This window comes from Equus caballus, chromosome 31 (genome assembly GCF_041296265.1).
Source record: "Equus caballus isolate H_3958 breed thoroughbred chromosome 31, TB-T2T, whole genome shotgun sequence".
Classification (NCBI taxonomy): domain Eukaryota; kingdom Metazoa; phylum Chordata; class Mammalia; order Perissodactyla; family Equidae; genus Equus; species Equus caballus.
Window position 1 is genome coordinate 1228188 of NC_091714.1, and position 13270 is coordinate 1241457.

General features: G+C 40.7%; 1 protein-coding gene across 30 annotated transcripts in view; it reads left to right on the plus strand.

Annotated features, from left to right (window-relative positions):
* WDR27 (WD repeat domain 27) overlaps nucleotides 1–13270 on the plus strand; it is a 213696-nt gene that overhangs the window by 91556 nt on the left and 108870 nt on the right. The window lies entirely within an intron of this gene.

A 13270-nucleotide genomic window follows, 5' to 3' on the forward strand; every position in this document is an offset into this window, starting at 1 on the left:
GATAACTGACTTTATTCCAGGGACATGGCATAACTCTTGGAAAGGCAGGAGACAGATTACATGACTAGTTTTTTTTTGTTATAATAAGTTTTAATTGAGAAGGATAATATCCCCTTTCAAAAATTAAAGTTTTGAGCTCATCAGAATAAGTTAATAGATATGGCTTAAAAAGTAGTGTTTCTCATCACTGTTATTGCTCAATTGTTAAAATAAGACTTGTGAGTCTTTTGGAAGAAGATTGTACTTGTACTAATGAAATTATTCTAACAACGCATGTGGCTAAGAGAAGGTCTCTGAAAATGAGCAAGGAATCCTAATAGCTCACAAGGGAGCACAGCCTCAGCTGGATGGCTCAGACTCTGAGGGGAGATTACGATGCTCCTCCACGTCCTGCCAGGAAATGCAGCTGTGCACCACATGGGGCTGGTGAAGCGTGGCTTCAAAGGTATGTTGTCAAATTGGGCTTGTTGGCCATGCAGAGGACATTTGTACATCTGTCATAAGATTGATCTGTTTAGATGTTTAACTGTTTAGGGTGGGGAAGCAAACCCAAGAAGCTTCATTGTTAGGCGATCCTGGCTGAGATTGTAGCCAAGCAAGACCGTTATTTGTAGCAAAAGAGATTCGAGGTATCTCGACCCAGAGATGCACAAAAGGAAGGAAGACAGTGATGTAAACCGATGCGTTCCTGGGTTTGAAGTGTGGGCTAGAGAAAGGGATCTACTATTTATGTGAGAAATTCAGGAACAAAGTTTAGGAAGACTGTCGGTTACCATGGAGGAAAGCTGCTCCACAGGAAGATAAAATGTGTTGGAATGTATAACAAAGAGTCACAAATATAACTTTACCTTATCTTATCAAATTTATCTTATGATAATATCCCAATCATCAGTTTTATCTTGTGTCAATGATATAATAATTAATGAAATAAGAGCATTTATATAAGACAGTATAAAAGCTCTTTCTTATTGGTAGTGGTTGTGTTGGCTTTATTTTTTCCATTTTCCATTTCTGTATCGTGTGGGATTTATTATAGAAAGTTTTGCTTTGGTCTTTCCAGCTTTACTGGGTTGCGTTTAGACCATGCCAGTAATGTTACCCTGGAATACAAAGTAGAAACGTGGGAGATCTCGAATAGTTTATGCAAAGAGATGCGACCTAGATGAAGGCAGACGTATGCATTCCAAGTCCAGGGCTTATGGTGTGGTTTAGGCTGCAACACAAAGTATCCTGGCAGGAGAAGAAAACAGGAGTAAATATGGAAAGCGTGCAGGATAATGCGATGGCTCTTCTTGCTCCTCAGGCTGGCCAGCACGCAGGCCTGGGGAAAGATAAGGAAAAAGGAAAGAAATGGAAAATTGAAAACTTCTTATTTTCCATTAAGGTAGTGATACTTTATAGTGGACATTTAGATTTTTTTTTGATATTTTTTTATTATAAGTAATGTTTTGATGTACATCTTTGAGTATACATCATTTTCTGTATCTGGGTTTATTCTCAAGATAGGTCATTAAAAGTAGCATTACTGGGTAAAAAAGCAAAAAACTTTGAAAGGGTTCTTATATAGACAAATGATTCTCAAAGTGTTTCCCATGGTTGGTTTCCTTACGAGCTTTGACTATTAACAGTTGGATTATCTTTGTTAAGTTCATTATCAAGAAACAGTACCTCATTGTTTTAATTTGTCTTTTTTGAATACTATGGAGATTGTGCATTATTTTATAGGCTGTTAGCTATTTGAGTTTTCCATTTTTAAATTGCTTTTTTATATCCTTCATATCTTTATCTTTTGGACCCAATATTTTGCTTATTGATTGCTCTAGCTTTTATTTAAAATGAACATTTTCTCCTTTGTATTTATAGTAAGTGTTTTTCTTAGATTAGGTTTTGCTTTTTATTTCGTTCTTTTCTCTTTCAAGTACAGAGCTTTGATTTCTGCTAATTACTCCAGGTCTAGAAAAGTTTTTCTCTTCAAAGACTTCCCTCTGTGATGAAATTACAGTAGAAACTTTAACATATTATTGTAATTTTTAGATTCCCTGGATGACAGTGCCAATATCTGAATCCTTTTTGAGTCTGGCTCTGTTGATTGTTTTGTCTCTTGACAGTTGGTTTCCCTGCCCCCTTTTGGGTGTGTGTTATGATTTTTGAAAGAATGCTGAATGTTGAATGAGGAAGAACATAAGTAGGCCTGGATGAGCATCTCTTTTTCTGCTGGGCGGTTTGAATTAATAGAGTTAAGAGTTGGGCCAATTGCCATTCACTTTAATTCTTAAAACTTTGATTTTTGGAGGGTCATTAGAATTAATCTGTAGGGGTCATTATACAAATAAAAATACAAAGATAGTATTGTTACCTTCTAGGAACTTTGAAATATCCAGTAATCTCCCCCAAATTATCTTTTGTCAAATTTTTAATAAAATTTTACTTACTAAAGCATCTGAGGATGAAATTTAAATCCATCTGTTTTAATTAGGCCATATTACTTTGAGCATTATGGTTTAACTCTGCCAAGAAAAAATAACCTAAGTCTGTATCTGGAAAAAGTGTTATTTTTCTTGGTTTTTAAATTAAATAAATATTTGTGATCATTCTATCAGGTTAGATTTGTAAGTTCAGGAGTAAGATTATGCTGTTTTCTTCTAAATACCTGTCATTCAGATAAGCTGCTCTCGTGATGGTCTGGCACAACAAGGAACGGGCATGAGGTGAGCTTTGCTGGGAAGGTGACTGGTGAGATGCTAGCTTTGCTGGCTCGGCCTGTTCTGACCATCATTGTCATGTAGACACTGCTCCTGGTCCAAGTGTCCTACCTTATGGAGACGCAATTCCTAATGTTTTAAAGATAACAGAAAGGATTAGTGGAGAATGAGTACCCTTGCATGTCATAAAGAGAAGAGTATGATTTGCTAAAAGCATTTCTGGACAATGAGGTATCAAGTTCAACCTGTGGGTGGTCTTACCTCCTTGCTGCAGAGCGCGCTTCCAGAGCTGTGAGGAGAAGGCGCTGTTTCTGACCTGTGTTCTCCTTCTGGCGCCCCCTGTGATCTCGGGTACTCGCGTCTGTGTTGAGATTTCTACTTTTCATTTCCGTTTTAGTCCATGTTCAAAGCTCAGTTTTTAGCTACCTGGTCCTTACCTGATGACTTCTGTGGAAGGCTTCCCCCCACCCCCCACGGACACCAGAGGCCCTACCTATGGTTTCCTCATGGCCATGACTTTGATGGCAGAACCAGAAAAACCCACGAGAGATGTGCTGAATCTCTGTGGGTGCACTGTGACCCCGGTAGACCAAAGGAGTGGGTGAGAAGGAAGCTGCATTCAGTCAGGTGGTAAAGTGGAAGGAGGTCACAAAAAATTGCACATGACCGTGAAATACCAGATGGAAGGACCTCAAATGTTTTCTCAGCAACGTGGGATGACATTAACATGCCTTCAGAGGGCTAAGTACAGGCGAAGTCCCACCAAGAGGAGGAAGAAATTAGCTGCCTGCAAACAAGGCAGAAGAACTAGGGAAAGGCGTTGCCTGGACGTCAGTGTTACACGCCCGCCTCCAAGGGTCATTGCAATTATAGAAAGGACGCACCTACTGGTCAGGCTGGTATGTTCTAGCTCCCCTGGAATGTAAGCCCAACGTACTAGAGCTGATGAGGTGCATCAAACTACAGTATTAATAGACTTTTATGCATTTAGGAATAATCTGAGAATAATTATATTTAAGATATTTATAATGTTTTAAAGGTTTGGGTATATTAAAATATCTCACTCTAATTTGAAATCGAATTAACTTTAGACTTGTGACTTTTTAGTTGAGAAAAATAAGAAAATTTTACTAAGTTTGTGATCAGCATTTGGATTTTTAAGAGGACTCGAGATTCATCATATTTATAAGTTTATTTCATTTTTGAGAATTCAGAATTTGGGAACATTTTGCTTTTTAAATTTTTGTCATTAAGGTATTCAAGAAAATGTAATATATTCAATTTGAAACGAATCTTGACAATGTTAACATAATTAAGTTGTAAATTTAACTCCTTGCTTCAGAGATTTTAATCCCGTTCATCGTGAGTGGATTTCATGTGACTCAAAGGCCACTTGGCAGGATATTGTTAAAATGTACTAGATTTCTAAGTATGAGTAAGATATTAAGTTGAATTAAAAATTTAAGGAAACTAGGTTTTAAAATTTGAAGCTCTAGTAAACTGAGTGATAATTAAAAAAAAAATCAAAATAAACCACAAGTCATTTTCCTGTGTACGAAAGCACCTTTTTTTGCAACAAAAACCCATATTGCTGTAGTCTTACAGCTCTGCGGCCGGTGGGTTCTTAGCCCGGGGTTTGCATCTCTGGTCGTTCTGCCTTTGATAGTTTCTCTGTGGAATTGTTTTCACTGTGTGCTGTGTTGACGAGAGAGGGAGCCACAAGGTCTTTGCGTAGAAGGGGTCTTCCTCCTGGGAATGCTCTAAGAAGAAATCCCCCCGCCGCCCCAAGAAACAGCCCCCTCCCCGCCAAGCTGTCCCATGCACATTGCTCTGTTTTAAACTCCCGTCACATCACAATCCTGTGACTTATACTCGTTATGGTGCCACATTCCACAGTGAAGCATTTTGCATGGATGTGAGACATGAAGTGAAGGAAAAGATGTTGTCTCTCAATTTGGCTTTTTTAACAAGGTTTGAAATCTCTAAATAAAACAGCTAAGCATAAATATTGAAAAAATCAGTTCAGCCGCTGTCAATTATTGCACGGATCCATGAATTCATAAAGACCGTAAAATCATTATTCCGTTTTTATTTCCAGTTCCGGAATATGCATTGTTGAAAAGTTGGATCTTTATCATTGCCCATCTTGATCTTATTTTCTTGGAGAGGAGAAAATGATCATTTTAAGGTCTCTTTTCCCTTCTTCAGCATTATGAGAATGTTTTCCACCGTCGCTCCTATGACATGCATTTTATCTCTCACAGCCTCACATCTCTACTGATTTGAGTAGATTTTAGGTGTGTGCTTCCATCTTTACTCTGTGCTCTGCGATCTTATTTGACCCTCCCTTCCATAATTTGTGTGGTCACGTCTCCTGGAATAGAGTGGTCCACCGTTTTGACTTCTCTTTTTCAAGCTGCCCAGCTTACTATTGGCGTTCTGGCCTCAAAATTGATATAGAAAATGGTGCTGACTGGGGAGGAGGTCCTTGGAACACCCTAAAAAAGCAGGATCTGCTCCCCAGTGTTGTGATGTTTCTAAGCCAAGTCAGCCATGTGGCTTTCGGGGTGGAGGAGCTCCCTAAAATTCCTTCCTGCCCAGGACAATTGCATTGTTTCAGAGGGTGGCACATGTGTAGGCCAAAATTTGTTTCTCAATCTCTCTCCCTTAGTCTTGCGGTTATTGAAAAATATCTTCCAGATTTTTACAATCAACTGTCTCTGCCTGGTGCTTGTTTGTCATGTTATAATTTTCATTTTTTTTTTTTTTTTTTTGGTTGGGGAGTGTTAGGGACGCCCTATTGGTGTGGTTCCATTTTAGCCTGGAAATCTCCATAAGAAATAAAACTACTTAGAGAGCGCTTAAGGGTATCTCCTGTGATGGTTAATTCTGTGTGTTGACTTGATGGGGCTAAGGGACGCCCAGATGGCTGCCAAAACATTATTTGTGGGTTTTGTCTGTGAGGATGTTTCCAGAAGAGGTTGGCATTTGAATCAGTGGACTGATTAAGATGGCCCTCACCAGTGTGAGTGGGTGTCACGCAGGCCCTTGGGGGCCTGAATAGAAAACAAGGCAAAAGAAGAAGAATTCCCTCTGTCTCTATCTGAGCTGGGCTGCCCATCTTCTTCTGCCCTTGGACACCAGAGCTCCTGATTCTAGGCTTTCAGACTCAGACCAGGGCTTAGAGCATCCCCCCGCCTCCCCAGCCGCCCCACCAGGCATCTGGATGTGGACTGAATCACGTCACTGGCTTTCCCAGGTCTCCAGCTTGCAGACAGCAGATCATGGTATGTCTCGGCTTCTGTAACCTCGTGAGCCAATTCTTATAATGCTTCTCTTATAGAGATCTATATCTGGGGCCGGCCCCATGGCCAAGCCGTTAAGTTCGTGTGCTGCTTTGGCAGCCCGGGGTTTGTGGGTTCAGATCCCCGGCACAGACCTACACACCGCTCATCAAGCCATGCTGAGGTGGTGTCCCAGGCAGAAGAACTAGAAGGACCTACAACTAGGATATACAACCATGTGCTGGGCTTTGGGGAGGAAAAAGAAAAAAGGAAGATTGGCAACAGATGTTAGATCAGGGCCAATCTTCCTCAAAAAAAAAATGAAGATATCTATATCTATCCTAGTGGTTCTGTTTCTCTGGAGAACCTGATTAACACCTCACCTCATTGGGAAGTTTACATCGGCCAAGAAGCGTTCCTCCTAAGCTGGTTTATATGCTTTGTGGTACCAGAATAGAAACATTCTCTGTCCTCCCCGACAGTCACCTTGTCAGGATGCCCTACTCTGTGGCCACTCACTCCTGGATTTCTACATACCGCTCATCAAGCTGTGGGGGGAGAGGGAGAATTCCCCCTTCCTTCTCCCTAAGGTTCCGATGGCTGGTCAAACAATTAAAAAGGCAGGTCAGCAGGAGAAAATCAAACTAAGTTTAATAACATGTCTACATGGGAGAAACCCAAGAAAACTGGTCAACTCCACCATCTGGCCCCAGCTGCCACCTTAAATTCACTTTCAACTAAAGGCAAAGGAGGGTGTCGTGGGTAATGGTGTGGGATTTCAGAGGGGAGGAAGACAATTCACATGGAGATGGAAATGCAAATGTTCATTAAACAAGTTTTGCTGGGCCAAAAATGGGCTTGTTGGTGCCTTTCTATCACTATTTTACATTATCCTATAGCTACCTTATGGTATTGGCACCTTCCTGGAACAGGCCTTCTGTGTTAAATTCTTTTAGGCAGTTTGGGGGACAGTCAAATGTCCTTCCTGAGGACATTTATTCTGAGCCTTCTAAGCCTTTATTGTCTTCGATTCGAAATAATCCATGTACTAGAGTGGAGCGTGTCAGGATGGCCTGCCCTGATCCCCGTCAAAGCCATGCTGTGGCAGCATCCCACATGCAAAATATAGGAAGATGGGCACAGATGTTTGCTGAGTGACAATCTTCCTCACCAAAAAAAAAAAAAAAGAAAAGAAATGAGTTTGTAAACCAAGTACCATTTTCTCATTAGCCAATATTATGAGTTCAATTTTTGCTTTTATTATCAATTTTTCTTCAATTACCCAGTTTTGTTCATCTGTTACTGATTATATATTAAAAGGACCCCTTTCATCAATTATGTAATGAAAAGAAGCAATTTGTAGTGTAAATAATAGCGCTACTTAATAAAGCCCTACTTTTGATTTATGAAAATCCCCGGGATCACTTCTGAGAGACAAGAGCAGGGAAGTCGCGGGATCCAAACCCGTGAACCCTGGGTCGCTGAAGCGGAGCGTGCAAACTCAACCACCATACCACCAGTCCGGCCCCTATAAACTCATTTCTTAACACTCAACTCTTTAGGAGCCGGTCAACTACAGGAAGTAAAGTGGCTTCTCTGTGTGTGTACCCAGAACTTTCCAGCATTCCTGCAATTAATGAACACGTGCTGTGAATGGAAACATTTTCTCCACTGTTTAAAGTAAGGAAGGAGTAAATAATACACTATAGACTTTTAATATCTAGTAGAGGTGTTTTTAGTAGATGAGATTTAACAATCCCCTTGAAATATTGAACAAATACTAGAGCAGAGTGGGCAGCATTTGTATTTGGAGCAGAGTACCAATTTACTTCAGTGTTTCTGACTTTGAATATTATGTCGAGCCTAATACTAAAATTCAGCCTTCTCATGATTGATTGAGCATAAAGTTTCATCTTGGTATAAAATTTTACCAAAAATAAAAATTGGACTTTTCATTAGGAATTGGCTTTAAATCTAGGCAAGAACACAGGAGAGTGTCAGCATTTCGTTCACTGGAAGGGAGCACTTAGGTTTCTCTGCCAGTTCTCGGCTGCTGACTGGCACAATGTGTCAGGACAAATACAGTGCTGTTTAAGCACCGTGACAATCTATCTCCCAGATCTATGGTCTCCTAGAATGTCGGATGATATATTAAGCTCAGTGGGGCTGAATAAAATTGGCTTTATTTTCTCTAAATATAGCAAATCTTCTGGATCGTTGCTTTAGTGAAGGCAGGATCTGAGAGAATCGCTTTTCCTTCTATCTTTTCTTTTAAACATGGATTTGAAACAGGCTACCATTCATTCATATGTCTGTGATTTTTTTTGCTGGAAATACTCAAAACGTACAATGTTTAGGTAGATAGGAGGGGAAAGCATGGACTCTGGATATGACACAGGTGGACTTGGACATGTGTGCAACCTTGAAGCTGTCCTTCTGCCGGAACCCTGGCTTCTGCACCTTCGGCTGTGTGCGATGGTGTCGACTCTGGCTAACTCAGTGAGAGGAGGCGGATTTATTCACTTACCAGAAGCATACCAAGAGCTCACAGGATTGGCGTCAGGGCCAGAGAAGCAGCTTAGGAAACAGGCAGAGACCAGGGTGTTCCACAGGCTGGGAGGCAGGAGCCACGGGAAGCTTCCGGAAGCTGGAAGAATCTGGTCGAGGCCTCGCCCAGGACAAGTGGGTTCCAGCCGAGTCCTCCGTGTCGCAGTTCAGGCAGGAGAGCAGGTGTGTAACTGTCTGGGCTGCGTCTGACGCCTCTGCCTCTCTGCACTGGGGCGACCCGGCCGGAACTGGGCGGAGGGGCCTCTCTCTGCTGTTTGGCCTCTTGTCCGGGTGTCTCAGCCCCTGCTCGTGGAGCCCACCAATACTTCCCAGAATGGGAAGGGCTAATCACCCGCAAGTCTCAGGGCGCAGTGATGGAGAGAAATAGGCCCTGGGAGCCAAAAACAAGAGATCCCCAACAGCCTTTACAATAAGACGTTGCCCTCTTGCTGAGAAGGTTCAGTCATGTCACGGACGTGCAGTTTTTGGTGCTGGGCCTGGCTCTTCTGAAGTGTTTCAGAAATGTGATGCGCTCCCTATTAAATCTTCCTCCAGTCCACCCCCTCCAGCCCCCAACTTGGCAGGAGAATTCCTTTAAATTCCTTCAAATGTGGATCCAGAGATCATAAAGTTAAGCCAAACTATGAACTTGGGAAATACGTTTTCTTACCCTCATGGTTTGGATTTTAAATTTTAAAATAGGAAAATAATCTATTTTGTTTAAACTCAGTCCTTAAAAATTATGTTGAAGGGCAAAAAGATTTTCGCTACTACGCCTAACTCTTTGAGCAGCTTCTCCTGTCTTTTTATCTCTTGTGAAAGAATAGATCCGTACGTACTCCTTTTGCTCTCGATTACAACATTTAAAAAAAATTACATTTTAATTGACATTTTTGGTGGAAAATAACCTTTGGTTAGCTAGAGATGTATGGATGTTGGCAGAGGCGCGTTCTTGAAATAGAAGCCAGTTCAGTCTGACTCGGTACAGTTGAACATCGGAAGTGTCCGGAATCACTGTTCATGAAAAGTATGTGCTCCCGTCAGACCTGTGACCACCCCCTACTACTCTCACGTGGCTCAGCCATCACTTTTTTGACTTTGTTTCTGTTTTTTGAAATTGAATCCACTTCCTCTCTCTTGGGATCCGTGATTCTCCACCTTGGCTGCACCTCGGAATCACAGGCAGTGCCACTGCCCCCAACTCTCCCGAGACAGATTAACTCGGTCCTGGTCATGGGCGTGGGGTGCCCGGGGTGCGAGGCTTCCAGGGTGCCAGGGTGAGCACTTCCACTCTGAGCACAGGTTCTTTATTCTTTTCTCACTCTATGTGCTTCCTCGGAATTTGTCGTGTTTCCCTCACCTCAAATTGCTGTCTCCGAGCCTTTGCCAAATGCCTCAACTTACCTTCTCCAGACCCAGACTCCATTTGTTGCTGGGCGTTTCCACCCGAAAGCCCTGCAGCACTTCGGGCCCCATATTCCAAGTCCAGACAAAGTATTTCATGCCCAGGGCCTGTAGCCCGGCTGCTGCCTCATTTGGTCATTTGACTGCCGTCCACCCAGTAGCCGAAGCTGGGACCTGGCAGTTAGGCTGTGTTCTTGTTCTCCATCACCACCGTGTTCACTTGCCCTCGGATATAATTCGGTCAATTACCAAATCCCTTCTCATTTCTTCTCTACCTTTCTCTCTGCTCCTCATTTCACTCCTAGCAGATTGTATAGACATCTCCTTACGGGTTTCTAGTCTCCAAACTTCCCCACGTCCAGTCTTCCATTCTGCAACGGATCTGCCCAACGTCCACTGGTGCCTTAGCACTTCCCTTTGTGAGCGCCATCCACCCCATGGACTGCAGACTGTGCATAGCCTGAGTTGCAAGTGGAGTGACCTGACCTGCTTATTTCCCTGGATGGTTGTGGGATATACCTACTGTCCTGGAGACAGTCTTCTTTCTTTTCTGAAGTATCCTAATATATTCACAGCACAGTTCAGTGCTGTGAATTCCCCTCAATGTACTGCTTTAGCAGCATCTTCCCAATTCTAATATGTTATCTTTTCATGGTCCTTTAGTTCAAAATACTTTCTAATTTTCCTTTCAATTTCTTCATTGGTTCATGGGTTATCTCAAAGTGTGCTTTTCTGTTTCCAAATATTTGGGGACTTCCCAGAGATCTCTCTTTTATTGATTTCTAATTTAACTCCATTTGGTCAGAAAACATACTTTGCATGATTTGAATTTATTGAACTTTGTTTCGTGTTCTGTGTTCACTTGAAAGGATGTATTCTGCTGTGGATGATAGAGTGTTCTGTAAATATCCATTAAGTCAAGGAGGCTAACGGTGTTCTTCAAATCCCCTATGTCCTTGTTAGTTGTCTGTCTATTTGTTCTATTAACTATCGAGGGTGGTATTGAAATCTTTGACTATAATTGTCAAAGATTTCCCTTTTTCCTTATAATTCTATCAGTTTTTGCTTCTGTATTTTGAAGCTCCGTTATTAGGTTTAGGATTATTATGTCCTCTTGATGAGTAGACCCCTTTACTATTATTAAATGGTGTTCTTTGTGTATGTGTTTTCTGTGAAGTATACTTTAAGATTAATATAGCCACTCTAGCTTTCTTTTTTTTTTTTCAGGTTCTTTTTTTTTTGCTGGGAAAGATTCTCCCTGAGCTAACATCTGTTGCCAAGTGCACTGAACTTTAACCACTAGGCCATCAGGGATAGCGCTCAGCTGTCTTTTGATTAGTGTTAGGATAGTATTTTTTTAAAATTCTTTTCCTTTTAACTTGTTTGGGTCTTTATAATTGAAGTGCATTTCTTGTAGGTGATATTTAGTTTTGTCTTGCTCTTTTATTCAATTTGACTATCTCTGCCTTTTAATTGGTGTGTTTAGGCCATTTAAATTTAATGTGAATATTGATATGGTTATGTTTAAGACTCTCATCTTACTGATTTGTTTTCTATTTGCCAATCTGATGTTTGTTTCCTTTTTTCCTGCCTTCTTTTGGGTCAATTGGATATTTTTGGTACTTCTATTTTATCACTTTTAGGTGTAACTGCTTGCTTTGTTCGTTTGAAGTTGCTTTATGGTTTATGGCATACATCTTTAATTTATGAAAGTCCACCTTTAAGTGATGTTACACTACTTTATCTACAGTGTAAGGACCTTACAATAGTAAACTTTTGTTTCTTCTCTCCAGGCCTTTATGCTATTATTGCCATGCCTTTTACTTTTCTGTATATTATAAATTCCACATTATGTTATTATTAATTTTGTTTAAACAGTTAGTTATCTCTTAAAGAGATTTAAATAATAAGGATAAAATCCTATGTATTTGCCATGTAATTTCTCTCCAAACCTTTTGAGGCTTTGTTTTCTTATCTGTAAAATGAGCTTGTTGAATTATGTGATCTCTGTGATTCTCAAATAGCTTTCTTCTCCACTAAGGGGATTGTTAGAGTGTGGAACTCTGTGTGCACGCGTGTGTGTGGGTTTTTTGTATCTATATGTATATATATATATTCTTTATTTCATATTATATAAAATATACATATATGAAATATATATATTATACAGTATACAATGAAGCAATGTTCATGATTACTGTATGTGCTAGATAGGTAACTGAAGATTATAGGGGCAAACTGACCCAGGTCTGATATCTGATAAGCGACAGAGCCAGTATCAAGCCCGTCTTTGCCTGGCTTCAAAGCCATAAGGCATCAACGCTCAGTTTTGATTTGCCTCTGATGCCATGTATGTTTTCCTGTCAAGTCACATGGCAACCTTCCTGCACACTGGGCTAAAGTGGGTCATTGAGAGTTTCTTTTCTTCGCTACATGCCCATGCCTAATTTCTTATTTGTAGCCAAAGACAAAATAGTTTGAGTTCAATTTAAACATTTACTTGTACGTATTGGGTATTTACTGTGTAACAGTCACTATTCTAAGTGCTTTATTTATTTAATCATGACCTCCTTAAGAAGTGGGTACTTAATTATCTTTATATTACAGATAGAGAAATTGAGGCATGAATAAGTGAAAATGCTTGAACAAATCCATACAGTTGCTAAATGGATAAGCTAAGATTTGCATTCTGTTGAGCTGATCTCAGATCCCATATTCTGGAGCACTGAGCCCAGTACTATTACCCCAAGGAGATGTGTGAGAAGAAAAGAGAGAAGTCACAAGTACCATCGGTGAGGACCCAGATGGCAGCTGGAAGAAAGGGATTGAAATGCACAGGACCTGAGGCCGATGTGAAAGCGAAGACCACGTCTTACTTGTTACGGAGACGTGGGGACTAGCAAAATGTTTTCCACCTTAGATTTATTGGCTAGAGTGGAATTCTCAATCAAGATTTCAGAAAAGTTTCTTGTTTCTATTCTATGAGAGGCAATATGTATTCTATTTTTATTAATGTGGCATTAATGCTCTTTTTTACCTTTGAGTGATTTTAAATATGTTTTCATGTACAACGCTCTAGTTCTGAAGAGTCTATCATTCCCAGACGTTCTCTGCCTGTCTCATCATGTCCACATCACAAAAGTTAATTTCTCTCCTAGGAAATCTACAGTACCTTCCTTTTGGAAAATTCTGCAGATTCTAGCAAAGTCAGCAGCCAAACCACAAACTTAAATGCAACACAGACGAGAGCACTAGGAAGCCTGCTGTTGTCACATTACTTATTTTAATACTCAAGTAATTTTCTGTAATAGCCAAAAAGTTGTACCGCAAATT